Here is a 17220-nt window from a genome sequence, read left to right as displayed (position 1 = left end):
GTACTGCAAAAAGGCGTCGATATTGGCGATTATCACTACGAAGCAGCCCCAATAGCACTAGCCCCAACAAAAGTAACAGTATCAAATGTTCCCCCTGAAATTCCTCATCAACTCATTAGATCCATCTTATCAAGATACGGTTCTGTCACAGGAAAAATACGCACATTGCCAGCAGCCACGAAGAAGCCCGAATTTTCCCATATCAAAAGCTTTCGGAGACAGGCATTAATGCACTTTCCAAACAACGACGCACTTCACGACCTCCCAAAATTAATCAACACGGACATAAATGGAATAACCTACACTTTCTACTTATCCTCCTCATCACAATGCTTCTTCTGTCATGAAGATGGTGACATTAGGAAACTTGTCCCTATATTACCAATAGTTCATCAACAAAGATCCCAGCCCAGAATAGCAAACCAGTTGAACAGAATAACATCGCACATGAAGAAAATCAAAGCATAGGAAAAAGTAAACCAAAAATTCTCTCCTCATCACAAACTTCAGAGGAAAGAAAATCCCGAACTGAAAAAGACAACGCTCACGTCGCTCTTGAACGCCTGCCAAGTAATGAGATCCAAGGGCCAGAAAACGAAGTCTCACAACACGAAAACACGGATCCTCCCAACAGAGATGACAAGGACGAACAAATTAAAAGCAATCCCCAGAGCCAGCAATCAGAATCACCACCCCAGCCTCCCATAAATTCAAAACTTCACCGTATAGAAGAAACTACTCAAAATGGCCTTTTATCACCTGCAGCCAGCCAAGGAGGAACAGAGTTCCCATACGATTAGGAAACTTTATTTCCACATGACGACCTAGAAGAAGAGGAAGCTGAGGGCGAACTTCTCCACACTGAGGGTCCCCTAACCAAGAAGCAGCTGTCATCCTTTATACAGAAAGTGCGAGGCTCTCCTCTCAAACTAACTATAGCCCTTAAATACACCACAAGAATCCGGGAACTAATATCTCAACTTCAGGACCTACAATAGAAACTGAAATGTAAAATGAGCAGAGCAGAGGTCAACAGGAGTAAGCTAATCTACTATCTAATTAACGGGCTACAAACACAGTACCAGGATCAATATTAGATTAAACTTTAATCAAACTTTCATAAAGCGTAATATCTATAAGCCTTTTCTCTCTCAATGCAAGAGGACGTGCCTCTGCTCTACGCAACAGAATAGTCCTTGACCAGGTACAAAAATATCATATAGACCTAATACTTCTGCAAGAAACAAACATCAACCCCTCAACCAATTTATCCAGAAGATGGGCAGAGTGGCCTTATGACTCACAGCACTCTGCAACCCAACAACATCATGGAGCAGGAGTTAGCTTAGGTGTACATCACAGAGCTCCCTACAAACTAAAAGTGATTGCTGAGATACCAGGATATGCCTTGTATGCTTACACAATAGCACCCAACCATAATACCCTGCATGTGTTCAACATCTATGTACCAAAACAGGATGCTCTGGCATTACAAATCCTGGATTTCATTCAAAACCACCTTTCTAGTATAGACCAAGAACATATCATAATAGGTGGAGACTTTATTTGCACTCTTGACCAAGAAAAAGACAGACTTCAGTGTGGTGAACATCGTAGCCAATTAATACAGAAACTTCAAACACTGGTAAACGATAATGAACTCATCGACGTGTTTCGGCATCATCATCCTGATAAGAAATCCTACACATGGAGGTCAGCAATCACAGCGACAAATGAGCCACTCTACCAAGCACGACTGCACAGATACTGCATTTCCAAACACACCTTGTCTCTAGTTAGAAACATCTCACACATCCCTTCCTACATTTCAGATCATTGCTTCGTCAAGCTGCAACTTTCATTATCTTGGGAATCATCCAAATCAGGAAGTGCCTATTGGATCTTCAACAATACTCTCCTGAAAGATCCAGCTTATATAACAAACACTCAGGCTTTAATAACCAACCTCACTCACTCGAAAGTGGATACAGAACCAATGAAAACACGGTGGTCGCACTTAAAATCAAGAATAAAATCCTTTATGCAGATCTACAGTCACCAGAAGAATCAACAGAGGAACATTACAATCCGACAACTTGAAGAACAGCTCGAGTATCTCCCAGAAGAAAGCCCTGAACATCATTCTGCCTTCCAAGCCATGCAAAGACAGGCAGAATTATCAGCAAAAGTGCCGTACTTAGATCGTGGCATACACAAATAAATCTTTCAGACGCCCCCACAAAATATTTTTTCTCTTCGGAAAAAAATGCCAGGTAGTAAATTCAATCTCTGCTATCAGACTTCAAGATGACAGCATCACAGAAGATCCTAGCAAAATCACCTCTGAAATCCTACAATACTACAAGAATGCATACAGTACTACAGGAATATCCCATTTTGCCATTCACGAAATACTGAAAGAAACAAAGAAAATCTCTGCAACAGATCGGAACCACTTAGAAAAGAAAATCACGCTAGTTGAACTGAAAACCGCATGCACAACTTTGCCAAAGAACAAATCTCCTAGCCTTGATGGTCTCAAGCCAGAGTTTTTCCAAGTCTTCTGGAATCAACTCGGACCACGTCTCCTCAAAACCCTACAAGAAGTCTACATCAATGGCCTCCCACAATCCGTCACGACCTCAGTAGCACGATTGATACCAAAGAAGGGAGACCACATGGATATCCGAAACTGGGGTCCAATCTCCCTAATTAATACCGATTGCAAAATCATTTCCAAAGTTATAGCAAACCGAATAAAGTCAACACTGTCCGAAGTTATTTGCCAACATCAAACGTACTCTGTCCCAGGAAGATCAATACATGATAACGTCCATTTAATAAGAGATCTCATCCACATCGCAACCAGCCAACATGACGTCCTAGCTCTCGTCATCCTTGATCAGGAGAAGGCTTTCGACAGGTTAGAGCACGAGTACCTTTATGAAGTTCTAAAGGCATTTGGGTATGGTCCTCTCATCATTAAAACAGTGCAATTACTTTACAGAGATGCACACTTCTGCTTAAAAATCAACAACAGGCTCACTCGCACTTTGTCATACTCTCGAGGGATCAAGCAAAGATGTCCACTCTCTGGTCAATTATACACACTCTCCATAGAACCCTTCTTAAAAAGAGTACACGACACCATCATCTCCAAACGAACTAGAATAATAGAGCCACATTAAAAAATTACCTTATCAGCATATGCCTATGACGTCACTGTAGTAGTCCGAAATGAAGAGGAAATGACAGTAACCGAAGAAGCACACAGACTATATGCACAAGCCTCACGGGCCAAATTAAATTCTGCCAAAACCACGGGCTTGTGGTCAGGCAGATGGAAGTCTAGAAATGACTCTCCGATCGAATGTACCTGGTCAAGCGAAGGACAAAGATACTTAGGTGTACACCTTGGCAACACCAAAATATATAACACACTGAACTGGACACAGCTGCACAATCGTTTTAAACAGGTGCTAGGTAAATGGCACAGCGTTCGTTCCATGTCTTCACTTAGAGGAAGAGTACTAATAGTTAACCAGATGGCTGCGAGTATCTTATGGCATACCCTCAAAGTACTCACACCTTCCAAAAATTTCTCCACCACATTCAAAAGGAAATCAAACGTTTCCTCTGGAACAAAACTCACTGGACAACATACCCTCAACTCCGCAAGCCACTCAGCATGGGAGGTCAAGGCCTGATTTCCCTTGAAAACAAGATTTGATCTTTCAGGATAATCCTCCTCCTAAAAACACTTCAATGCTATCACACTTATGTGACCACCTTCGAGTACACCACGAAATAATCCACCAGAGGACTTACACTTTCCATAATCCTCCGAATGGCTAGTCCTGCACCATCTCCTCCTAAGCTACCTCTTTTTTACAAAGATGCTCTACAACAATGGAAAAACACAGAACTACATCACACACTCACAGGATCAACAGAATCAGCTGTACTTAGAGAACCACTATTTGCGAACAGAAACATCACAAGTCTCACAACGGGCCAGCCTTTTCTTTTCCCTACATGGAACTGGGCACGAATAAGAGAAATAGGAGACCTCCTATCCCACACCCGAAAGTGGAAAGCATTCACAAGCCTACCAATGAAGAACCCAAAAACTGAAAAGCAATATCAATAGCTGCAAACCTCCATTATAAAAGCCTAACCAGATATCGCTACACCTCATGAAATCCGTATTTCTTCTAGAAACTTCTAGGGGCCGATATTTCATCTTGTACAATCTGAAGCCTCACTTCCAATTCTTCCCTCCAAATACAAGAAAATATACCACTTCCTCATGTCAGTGTCCCCATCCTCGCCCTTCTTATATTCAGGCTTAACACTCTCATCTATAAGGCTGCATATACCACATAGTTTTCAGTGCGATCTGCCATATAAATCAAAATGTGCCAATCCAGATTCCGATATACAGTGGAGACTATGGCACAACATCTTGCCAACTCCCTCTAAGCGCTACAAATTTCAGATAAGAGAAACGGATCTGTGTCTATTCTGTGACGTTTCAGGTACCTTAGAACACACATATCTGACCTGTCCCACAAACAAAATGATAATCACCTATGCCCTGAATACTGCCTCGAGCACCTGTAACTACGCACACAGCCAAGAAGACTACTGGAATTTAGTCCACACAGACGAAAACAGACACAGAACATGCAATTTCCTCTTCATCTGCGCTAAGGCCGTCATCTACAGTTTCTACCTAAAACGGACAAGAAGTAACCAGCACCCATCCATCACTGAAAGTGCACAAACCCTCATGTATATTCTCCGCCGGAAACTAAAAAGCAGGCTTATATTGGAACTTGAGCACTTCAAAGAAACAAGAACTGTCGCGAAATTAATAGAGGCGTCGAATCCGACTGGTACCCTCTTCTGGATTGACGACGACAATGTGCTTCATCTGAAAGATAACTCAGACTGAAACTGAACTGTAAATTTTTAATTTATTTGTTGCATTCTGTATTGTACACCCGAAAGGAAAATGTTTCTTTTCTCTGAAATATATATGCTTAAAAACTTATAATATATAATATGTAAATAGTCCTTGTTAATTATCGTGTAATGTTTATTTTAACAAGTTAAATAAAAAAATAAAATAAAAAAATATCTATCAAATTGTCGCGACACGGAAGTGTGCAGACGTGCCCAAGTTCGCTCTTGCCTAAAGTTGTATTTTGTGCGGTATAATACGTCAATCAACTTCAAGATTTATACCTACATAATCGTAAGCACGTAATCTATCGCGTTAAAAAATTAGTTTTCTAAATTTGTGAAGGTAGGAAAAGTTATTTTAATTTTTCAAATCTTCATTGTTCGTGTGCTTATTGTTACAACGCTATGCCTTCGAGTACAGGAAAATTGTGATAGCTTGCGTTTCCCCTTATTCGCCAGAAGCAATGGCCAGTATAAACCACAGCATATCACAACCACCAGCAGCTGCCGGTCCACGCGCGAGCTCAGCAGGAATCGGTGAAAGGTCGCAGAATTGCGATCAAGGAAAAGACGCCACCCACAGCTCCAGAGAAGGAAAAGACATCAGTCTCAGCCCCCCCACCCCGGACAATAACGGACAAAGGTCAGTACTCTCTGTCTCTTATGCCAACATTGTAGCTAATACCTCCGCGCGAATTAATACTACTGCAACAACGACCACAGCGCGTACAAACGTTCACATAGCCAACCGTCTCTCCCGAGATAACGGAATTGTAATTTTCGCAATCGAAAATACCCCACTGGAAAAGTATGTAGACGCAGTAGCTCAACATGTTCCCCCCAAATATATAACTCACATTTCAAGAGTTGCCGGAACCGTACAAATGTACTTTAACAACGCCTCTTGGTCTGAGACATTAATTGAAAAGGGAATAGACATCGGAGCATGCCACGTGATTGTCTCACCAATCGCACTTGCTCCCACAAAAGTAACAGTGTCAAATGTCCCACCGGAAATAAGCCATCAAATGCTTCGCGGATTACTATCAAAATACGGCGCAGTGACAGGTAAAATCCGAACGCTACGCGCCACTACAACTAGGCCTAAATTCGCTCACATCAAGAGCTTTAGAAGACAGGCTCTAATGCACTTTGGCGACAATACAATCAGCTCCATACCCAAAATAATCAACACAGAAATAGACGGAGTACCCTACACCTTTTATATTACTGTTGCTGCTCAGTGCTTTTACTGCCACGAAGAAGGCCATGTAAGAAAGTTATGCCCGTATATACCCAGAAATGAGAAACCGGTTAACAATACTACTAACCCTAGCGGATCAGAGAATCAGAAGCAGCAAGCAGCTAACCCGCCAAAACAGAGCATCCCTAACAAACAACAAAGATCTCAAGGAAACAGCTCTCAGTCCCGTACAGAGGAGATAAAATCAAGTGGTAGCACTAAAGAAACCCAACTTTCAAAAGAACCTCCACCAACATTGATTAAAAGCAATCCTAGAGAAAAGGAAACGGAACACAGACAACTATCTAACTCTGATAAAGATACAAATAACGATGAGGAGCAAGAAACAAAAACGGAAAAAAAGCCAAAGACAAACCAGCGCAGTTTCAGCAGAGATCATTTGCCTCCAAGCATTCTGAAACCCTCCCAACAGCCTGTAGAGGGGGATGAAGAGATCGAGCTTCTTGAGTCCTCAGATGATGAAGAGGAAACTGGAAATGCAGGTCTTCCTCACACTGAAGGCCAACTTACAAATGAGCAGCTTCAGAGCTTTCTTAAAAAAGTTCGAGGCTCTTCACAAAAACTGCTGACAGCCTATGACTACACCGCTGACATCAGTGGCCTTATCACCCAGCTGGAAGAATTGAGAACTATTCTGGCAGGAAAAAGAGGGAGAAAAACCACCAATCTCAGGAAAAGGATATACTACCTGATAAACGAGCTTGAATCCCAGCGGCAGCGTAACTGTCCGTATAGAAAGTGAGGATTACCGCACCAAATAAAACTAAACCATAAAAATAATGAGCACCTCAATAAACCTTCTCTCACTAAACGCTAGAGGATGTGCCACACCACTGCATAACAGGCTGGTCCTGCAGCATATCCTTGCCCACCGGCCAGAAATAGTTATGCTGCAGGAAACAAACTTCCATTGCAACAGCAAAGCTTCATATCAACACTGGAAGAACTGGACTTATACCATGCACCACTGTCCTGCCATACAACTTCATGAATCGGGAGTCAGCATTGGAATTCACCAAAACAGCGCTCTAAAAGTAGAAATAATCGATACCTTTCCTGGGTGTGCAATATATGCACTCATTACAACTCAGACAGGAAAGAAAATATATATCATTAACATATACATCCCACAAAATGACCAGCTTGCAGTGCAGGTACTGGAGTTTGTGCGAAACCACCTTAGCAAGGTCAGTGACCTCATCATACTGGCAGGGGATTTCAACTGCACTCTGGATCCTGCAATGGACAGACAGCAATGCAAGAACATTGACACTCACTAGCTCAGCTTCTCCAGGATGTAATATATGACTTCGAGCTGACTGACACTTTCAGACACTTGCACCCACATGAGAAAATGTTCTCCTGGAGAGCCAAAGGTGGTCCTACCGGTGTCTTATACCAGGCACGGTTCGACAGATACTACACATCGATGCACACAATACCCTACATCAGGAGAGTTACATACCATCCATCTCATGCATCAGACCATGATTCCATCCTTCTTAACATTTGCTTTCCTGGACACACCAGATACAAAGGAGGAGCATACTGGATATTTAACAACAGCCTACTAAAGGATACAGAATATATCAGAACCTCTAAAATCTATATCGAAACTCTCATCAGAGATATACCTACTTCACAATCAATTTCCGAGTGGTGGTCACTTTTTAAATCCAAAGTTAAGGTATTCACCCAAAAATATAGTCACCGAAGAAATTTGAATAAGCATTCAGCCCTTAAAAATTTGCAACAACAACAGCAATTGCATCATCCAGAATCTCAGGAATACCAGTCCCTAGAAGCCACATTACGCACACATCTAGAGCACTCTGCAAGAGGAGCACTAATAAGAGCACGTCGCAAACATATTAACTTCGCAGATGCCCCTACAAAGTATTTCTTTTCACTAGAAAAACGCCAACAAGAGTGCACCACTATATCTGCTATTAAAACAGATAATGGAAACATCATAGAAAATAATGACGAAATCCTCTTATATACCTTGCCGTACTACAAAAATTTGTACCAAGCCAACCCAACATCTATGGAGGCCACGAATATAATTCTCTCCGATGTGAAAAGACTCTCACCAACAACAAGGAGTAACACAGAACTCCCTATCACGTTACACGATCTGAAAACTGCCTGCACCTCCTTACCTAAAGATAAATCTCAAAGCATAGACGGGCTCACCACTGAATTTTATCAGTCCTTCTGGGAACAGCTTGGACCTATCCTCTACAGAGTATTTGTCGAAGCGAATACCAATGGCTTTCCACTCAATATAACAACATCAGTTATCAAACTCATTCGAAAGAAAGGAGACGCGACGAAACTAGAAAACTGGAGACCCATCTCTATCACAAACACCGACTGCAAAATTATATCCAAAGCCATTGCCAACAAACTTAAACCCGCTCTGAGCGAAATAATAAATAGGCATCAGAGCTGTTCCATCCCTGGAAGATCTATCCACGAAAACTTACACCTCATAAGGGATCTCATAAGCATAGCGAACAACAACAGTGAAACAATGGGTCTTGTATCACTAGACCAAGAAAAAGCTTTCGACCGCGTTGATCACCTTTACCTCTTCAACTGCTTGAAAGCATTTGGCTTTGGCTCAGGCATCATTCACTCTATCAAAATGTTGTATGCCAAGGCACAGTTTTGCATGAAAATAAACAACAGGCTTACCATAACTGCACCATACAGCAGAGGTATTAAACAAGGCTGTCCACTCTCCGGTCCTCTTTACACAATTGCCATCGAACCCTTTTTGTGTAGACTCAGCATGCTGCTCAAAGCATGCCGCCCTAAACTTCTCTACCAAACCATAACCCTGACAGCATATGGTGATGATGTTACAATCATAGCCCGCAAAGAAGTGGACTTTCATAACATACAAATGGCATACCAACTATATCAGGCAGCCTCAGGAGCCAAACTAAACACACATAAAACCATAGGACTGTGGTGTGGCAAATGGAAAAACTGAACCGATTCCCCAATGTCTGGTACTTGGTCCACAGAGGGAAACAAATACCTGGGGATTTCCCTAGGAAACACACCCTCTTATGTGGATAAGAACTGGGAAACACGGAACAAGCGTTTCAAGCAAGTTCTAGGAAAGTGGGCAGCAATACGAGCCTCTGTCTCCACAAGAGGGAGAACAATAATCGTTAACCAAATAGCCACCAGTGTCCTTTGGCATACACTAAAGATTCTTACGCCACTAGTGCAATTCATCAAACAAATAAAGTCAACCATATATCGATTCATATGGAATAAAACAAACTGGCTTTCCTACTCCAAGCTATGTACTTCTCTCAAAGATGGAGGACAAAATTTGACCTCCATTGACAACAGGATAACAACGTTCCGCGCTCGATTTCTCATAAATGCCCTACAACAGGAAATATCACACAAATGCACCACTGAGTATATTTTCACTTCTGTCACTAGAGGTCTCTCTCTCTCCAGCACCTTAAGAATGACAACAGCTCAAGTGCCTGTAAATTTAACAAACTTCTACAAAGATGCCCTTCGACGATGGAAGAAGCTAAACCTCCAGCACACAGTGAAGACAGCATCCCTACCTATAATCCTCATGGAACCCATCTTTCACAATACGATGGTAAGAAGCCCGATCACTCAGAAAGAATTTTTCTTTCCTCCATGGAGCTGGCGAAACGTGAGGATCTTGGGTGACATTCTTTCTCCGAGCCTCACCTGGCGCTTTCCAAATTCGCTCGAAAACCTAGAATATGTGAATGAGTCTGAGCAGATAGACACCGTAAAGGCCGCGTTTCAAGCCGCTATGCCTGATAGCATAACAGAAGTGGGGCTTAGCCCTCCAAACTCAGAAGTTTTGGTTCCTATCTTTCTGATAAAAACCAATAACTCATGGGAGAAACTTACATTCAGCAACACCAACAAGATCTACAGCACACTAACACAACAGTCGAACCAAAGCACTTTGTTGGAAAATCCTGCATCATCTGATCAAACACTAATTCAATGGGATCTACCATATCGCACAAGAGCCATCAAAGTTGACGCAGATATTCAGTGGAGAATGTGGCATAATATATTACCCACTCCTACTATATTACGAAAATTTAACTCAAACGTCTCAGATAACTGCCTCTTCTGCTACCAATTAGGAACGGTCCGGCATATCTACTTGGAATGCCCAGTCAAAACTAAATTAATCAGTTTGACTCGGGAAACGGCAGCTCTTACCTGTGGTAGTCTTCATACAGAAGAGGAATATTTCAATCTCGTCCATGTGGAGTCAAATAACCATTTGTTTTGCAATTACCTTTTCATCACCGCTAAAGCGGTAATATACAACTTCTACCTCAGACATACAAGACCAGACAGCACAGCAACTTCACAGAGAGAGGCAACTGACCAACTCACTGCAGCCTTCCAACAAAAGGTGAGATGTCGTATCCTACACGAACATCACCACCATAGGCAAAACAACACCTTAGATCTTTTCCACCAAGAATGGAATCCACGGAATCAACTCCTGGCGGAGCAGGGCGACTGCATTATAATCCACTTTCCAGCATAGAAGTGACACCTTAACCTCCCCCCCCCAAAAAAAAGAAAGGGGAAGAAAGAAGGATTGTTGTGCTTAACAGTGCGAAAGTTAATCAGCTGGCACTCTCATGTTAATAGATAATATTGTGCAATAGTAACTTCTATGTTCTACCACATTTATGTTCTTATGTTAAAATAAGATCTTATGTTATCATGTTAAAATAACTCTTAATGGCTTTAATTTATTTAAAAAAAAAAAAAAAGAAATGTAATTAGCCTTATAAGTGACTTCGATGTAACATACCTCAACAAGAGTATGCGCATGTAACCTCTCTGTCTGACTGCAGAGAACCAAAAACCGGTTAATCCTCTATATAAGATTGTTATGTTTACAATAAAAAAAAAATATATATATATATTTTAAAAATACCAAGCTATTTTAAACCTGGTTTTACTCCATTTCACAAGTAAGCAAACAGACAAACAAGTCAAGTTTGCGCCTGCACGTATTGGAAGTCTAGCTGACCCTCAAAGTAGTGCAAGACCAAGGCAACTCTTGGTAAAAGTAGAATAAGCTCTGATCACTAATCTTAATATTTACCCTTAATGCAAACACATCTCCTGGAGGAGATGTATGATCTTTTGTATGAAAGGCAATGGGCCACTATCCAGACCGGTTTCGACCTTTATTGAGGTAGAATGGGAGTTCATGCCTTTCATCACTGGCCTCTTTAGATTTAAAAAAAGTTGTGCTGAGAGTCAGCTTGATAGTGAGAGAAGAGGAGAATGATAGAGTGGATAGTAGTAGATAGTTAAAAGAGGCCTCAGTCGATCTACTTGGCCTGACTTAAATGCCAGCACCAAGCAGATCTCCGACATTATCTCCCTCCATCCGTTCTCCGGCCAGCCACCTCTTCAGATGTCTGGCCGATGAAAGAAGTGAAAAACAAATGCAGGAGGACACACATAAATTGAAAAGCAAAAGAAACTAGGATACATAGAAGCAGACCAATAAAAGAGCTAAGACACACATAAAATAGGACAACAAAAGTCAGTGAAATAACAGAATAGTACTGTAGGAACTGGGGAGGAGCCTGGCCCGAGTGATGCAGCCCACAAGGAGCTGCACCGCCTCGCTGTAAGCCTTCGCCGCTCGGGTTCTCAGGTTCGCTCCCTCCTGTGAACTAGATATGAACGAGAAATTCTAAAAATGAACGAGAATTTTTTTTTTTTTTAATTCGATCCTTCCCTGATTCTCTCGAGTACCTTTTCTTCAAATAGTTTTGCCACGTTTCCTAGAAATTTAACAAATAATGTCGCCTCTTCATCCGTTAAATTTAGTAGTTTCTGCATATCGATTGGTTTCCAGTGCAGTCTGTGGTAAATATGGTCTCCCCATTTTATCGATATCTGATTGTTATTCATCTCGTCCGCATATTGTATTTTAGGATATCCCAATTCCGTTAGTGCCGTAGTCACTTTTTCCAATAACTCGGGACTCGTAATATATGTCGAATTGATGGCTGGTTTGAGATCCCAACTGAACAGTAAGTTTTCTTCAGATTTTCCGACGGCTGCTTCGTTTTCTTCAGATTTTTCGACGGCTGTTTCGTTTTCCTGCTCGTCCTCAGACCTTGACGTTTCTGTTGGACTTTCGGTGTTCGGCTTGGTTCTTTTATTTTCTTCTTCTTCTGGTGTGATAGGTCTTTTCGTTGTATTGGTACTGGTTTCCATTTCCTCCGATTCTGTGCTGTTAATGTTGCCTTCTGTTTCAATGGTGTGAGATGTCTTGGCGTTCCGTTTCTTTTTCTTCTTAGTTTTGCCTTCTGAGTTTTTCCCTCGTATTGCCTGATTTTCTGTCATAGTGGTTACGATAGTTGGGGGATGGAGGGCTGGAAAATCTTCTGAGTTAAGTGATTTTGGTTCGTTTAAAGTTTGGCCGGTATTTTGAGAGTCCTCTGTTGTGAGTTCCGGACTGATTACTGGAATGGCTACTGCTGCAGGTGTTATGGCACCTCCTGCTCTTTCAGCAAGCGTTCTGTTAGGGAAAACATTAACTTTGTGAGTTTCGTCTCTGCATTTCCGGCGAGATGATTCGCATTGCGCTAAGGCATGTCCTGTCAGCATGCAGTTCCTGCACTTATTTGGGGGGCAGCCAGCGCCCAAATGCTCAAGTGATCCGCACTTAAAGCATAGTCGCTTAACGCCAGGGTAGCTAACCATTACCCTGGCCGATCCTATCTTGACAAAATTCGGAATTTCTGCCTTCATCATGACAGAAAAGGTGACTTCTCCTGACTTACATTGAGGGAAGTCAGCGTCCGTGCCAATTTTTGTCACGCACGGCTCCCCATTTCGAGAAGACTTTAGGTATGATGTCAGTGTCTTCTTCGAGATATTCTAGCGGGAACCGATCTATTCTTACTCTTTTGGAAAGACTTCCCACTACAAAAGGGCGAAAAAATTTTCCCTGGCACTCGACTCCTGTCAGTAATATTTCTCTAGTTGCAACGTTAGTGCATACAACTTGAAACCTTCCCCCCCCCGTAAGGGGTAAAACTAGAAATGTTTTCTGCCCCGACATAGTTAATTATAGTCGTCGCAAACGTTCTCTTCACAATATTAGCATCAATTTCGAACCCGAGGGTTCTTACCCTCGGTAAAACCGAAGACATTACTTAAACAAAGAAAGGAAGAAGACTTTCCAAGGATAGTCTATTCCTATATTCCTATAAAGTAGCAGAATGCCGTGTATAGGCGTAAAAAAAAATCACAAAAGAACAAAGGAATCTTACCAAGGCAGGACTTCAATCGGAGCTCTGTTTTCGGTTCTCCTAAACTGTTGCTGGAATCCTCTGGAACAGGTTTGAAGAAGGACTGGAACATGAAGCTTTCTCTTGGAGAAGTTGGCTGGCGTAATGGCGGTTGCCAAGTGTTTATATATGTGATCAGTGATTTAAATAGTTGTTATGATGAGAAACTTTGGTTTTGTAGTTTAGCTGCTAGATTAACTAGCTGAGACGTGTTTAAAGTCATTAAATTGCGGATTATACTGTATTCAAGAACATCAGCGAAGGTAAGTGGACTCTAATTGCAACGAGGGCGATTCGTTAGGCCTAACAGCCGTTAGAATCGCCATTGTTAGCGTATCTATTTCAGATCCATTTACTTGCGTTTATACGCAAACTGTCAGGTGATGAATGTGTTAGATTTGGACGCCCTCACAGATTCGCTGGATGAAGAGCCAGCGCTCATACTTGTAAATAAACTGCAAAGGAAATTTAAGCTCAAATGGCCATCAAACTTGATAGATCCTGATATCATTATAGACTCTCTAGATAAAGGACTGGCTTTCAGCTTCGTAAAGAAACTCCTTAAAAAGTTCGAGCTTGAATGGCCCGGCTTCCTGAATCTTTACTCTTTACCCGAAAATGATGAAGATCAAAATGAAGACGTTCCTCAAATGGAGGAAAAACTAAGTCCAATTATCTCTGACTCTACTCATTCAGGTCAAGAAGAGAAGCACGCGCGTAAAAAACGCAAAACTCTCGCCTCGGAGTCAGTAAATGAAAATGGCATGGATGAAGATGCCCCCAACACAAATTACTCTGCCTCCACCAATAAAAAGGTGCCTCCAGTCATTCTTAGGGAAAAGCAGAAATGGACAGCCATAAGAACCACCATGGCCAACCTGCAGATAAATTACTCCACTGCCAAGAATACAGAGGAGGGCATCAAAATTCAGCCCACTACGGTGTCTGAATACAGAAATCTAACCAAGGAGTTGGACACAAGAGGTATACAATATCATACCTTCACACCTACCTCGGAGAAACATTTTAAAGTGGTACTCCGAGGAGTATCTGAAGACATTGAAACAGCTGCTGACCTCAACATGCAAGATCTGCCTCCCATCAAACTCAGTAGAATGTACAGATCTAACAAGACACCTATGCCTCTAGTATTGGTGGAAATACACAACATCTATAAAGATATTTATAACTTGAAGACAATCTGTGGGCTTAAGGTCTCACCAGAGCCACTTAGGAAGAGGGCCTCTTCTGGGCAGTGCCACAGATGCCAAAAATTTGGTCATGCCCAGAAGCTGTGCAAAGCTCAATACAGATGTCTGAAATGTGGTGACACCCACCCCACATATACCTGCTCCAAGCCAAAAACCACCCCGGCTAAGTGTGCTAATTGCGGTGGCCCCACCCTGCAAATTACAGAGGGTGCATTTGCCACCCAAAAAACAGACAAACTGAGTTAATCAGTCAGTCTACCTCACTGACAGAAACGAAAGCCCCAGAAGCTCAAGTTCATCAGGCGCCTATTAGCTTGAACAAGATGACAGGTTTTCACCCACCATCAACCGAGCCCCCTAAGAAAATAAATCTTCAACACCAAACAAGAACATATGCTGATGTGGCCCGCCCCAAAAAAGCAATCCATGACCAGAATATGACAAATCCACATTCAAATATAATAGCCATCATCACCTCTTCTCTTGTAAATATGTTACAGGATTTCAGTAACGCAAATCCATCACTGAGCACTACAAAAAGTTTCTCGCAGCAAACACAGTTCATTTTATCTGCACTCTCCAATGCATAGGAAAAAAATTACCGCAGATTCTCTAATGATTATCTCATGGAATGCCAACGGCCTTAAAAATAAAATACTAGAAGTGCAGGAATTCAATGCCCGATATAATCCGGATATATTATTAATTAATGAGACTCATCTAAGACCTGCTGACAATCCTAAATTCAAAGGATACCAACTCTACAGGAATGACAGACTGGATTACAGAGGTGGTGGCACAGCCATCCTCATTAAAAATCAATCAATCATCATGCTTTAGCCATTCCTACAACCACCAATCTCTAACTTACAGGTATCAATGTCATCACGAACTCTATCGGAAACATAAAAATATATTCTGCTTATAACCCACCATCAAAAACATTGCTGACCACAGATCTGGATGCTATCCTCAGCATTAAACTGCCGGTTTTTATTGCCGGAGATTTTAACGCAAAACATCACGCCTGGAGCAGTAGGTCTATAAATAGGAATGGCTGCATCCTCTTTAACTACACAAGCTCAAATTGCGCAACTGTGGCTGGTCCCTCAGTGCCAACTCACCACAGTCCTACTGGCTCATCCGACGTCTTGGATATAGCTGTCCTTCAGAATGTCAACCTACAGTACTCCCTGGAATCATTGAATGAGTTATCATCAGACCACAATCCTATTCTGCTCCAACTGGGTTATCAGAGGGATCTTCACCCTTCGCCTCATACCTTCATTCCCTGGGAAAAACTATCCAAAATGCTTCCAAACTACATTGATCCCATCCCTCATATTAATTCCAAGGAAGAAATTGATTCTGCAGTCAATAAACTTACTGATCAAATCAACACAGCCATAGCATCTATCACCTCAAATTCAGTTGCCTTCAAGCCTAAACGACTACCAGATGACATAATGAACTTAATCAGGAAGAAAAATAAAGCAAGAAAAAGATACCACAACACCAGAGCACCCCAAGACAAGAAATATCTCAACAAAATGAACAGTGCAGTGAGAGATGCACTTAAAGTCCATAGAAACAAACTATGGGAAGATAAATTAGCCTCCATATCACCTGGTGATCAATCCGTTTGGAAGTTCCTGAGAAACATCAAAAACAAAAACAAATCTCTTCCTCCTCTCAAATCTGACCTGAACATTGTTTACACAGATGCAGAAAAAGCCGAAACTATAGCTAAAAATTTAGAAAAACAGTGTAGCCCTTCATACAATAATCTAAATTTCAATCATATTTACAAAGTCCACCGCCACGTCAGACACGTGTTAAAACGGCCTGATACCTGTACCAGCCAACTCACACCTACTTCCCCAGCTGAAATTTATGACATTATAAAGAATTTAAAGAATAAAAAAGCTCCAGGGCCTGACGGCATCTCCAACAAAGTTATTAAACTGCTACCCCGAAAGGCCATCGTATATCTCACAACAATAATAAATGTCATGTTCAGGTTTAAGTACTTCCCCTCTGCATGGAAGTTGGCAGACGTAGTTCCTATATACAAACCAGGCAAGGATCCTCAGCAGCCTCAAAGTTATCGTCCCATAAGTCTGATATCTAATTTGGGCAAAATAGCAGAAAAAGCTATCCTTTCCAGAATTCAACTTTCAGTAAAAAAATTAAACATCCTTCCTTCAGAACAGTTTGCTTTTCGCCAATTTAACAGTACCACCCAACAAATTCATAGACTAATAGAATTCATTATCACAAGTTATAATTGGCATCAATACACCGGAGCAGTTTTTCTTGATTTAGAAAATGCGTTCGACAAATTATGGCACTTTGGATTGCTATACAAGTTGATTTTGGCTGGCATTCCATTAGATCTAGTCCAAATCAT

This window comes from Typopeltis vanoorti, chromosome 21 (assembly GCF_054136105.1).
Source record: "Typopeltis vanoorti isolate ZY-2024b chromosome 21, IOZ_Tvanoo_1.0, whole genome shotgun sequence".
NCBI lineage: Eukaryota > Metazoa > Arthropoda > Arachnida > Uropygi > Thelyphonidae > Typopeltis > Typopeltis vanoorti.
This window is presented reverse-complemented; position numbering follows the sequence as displayed.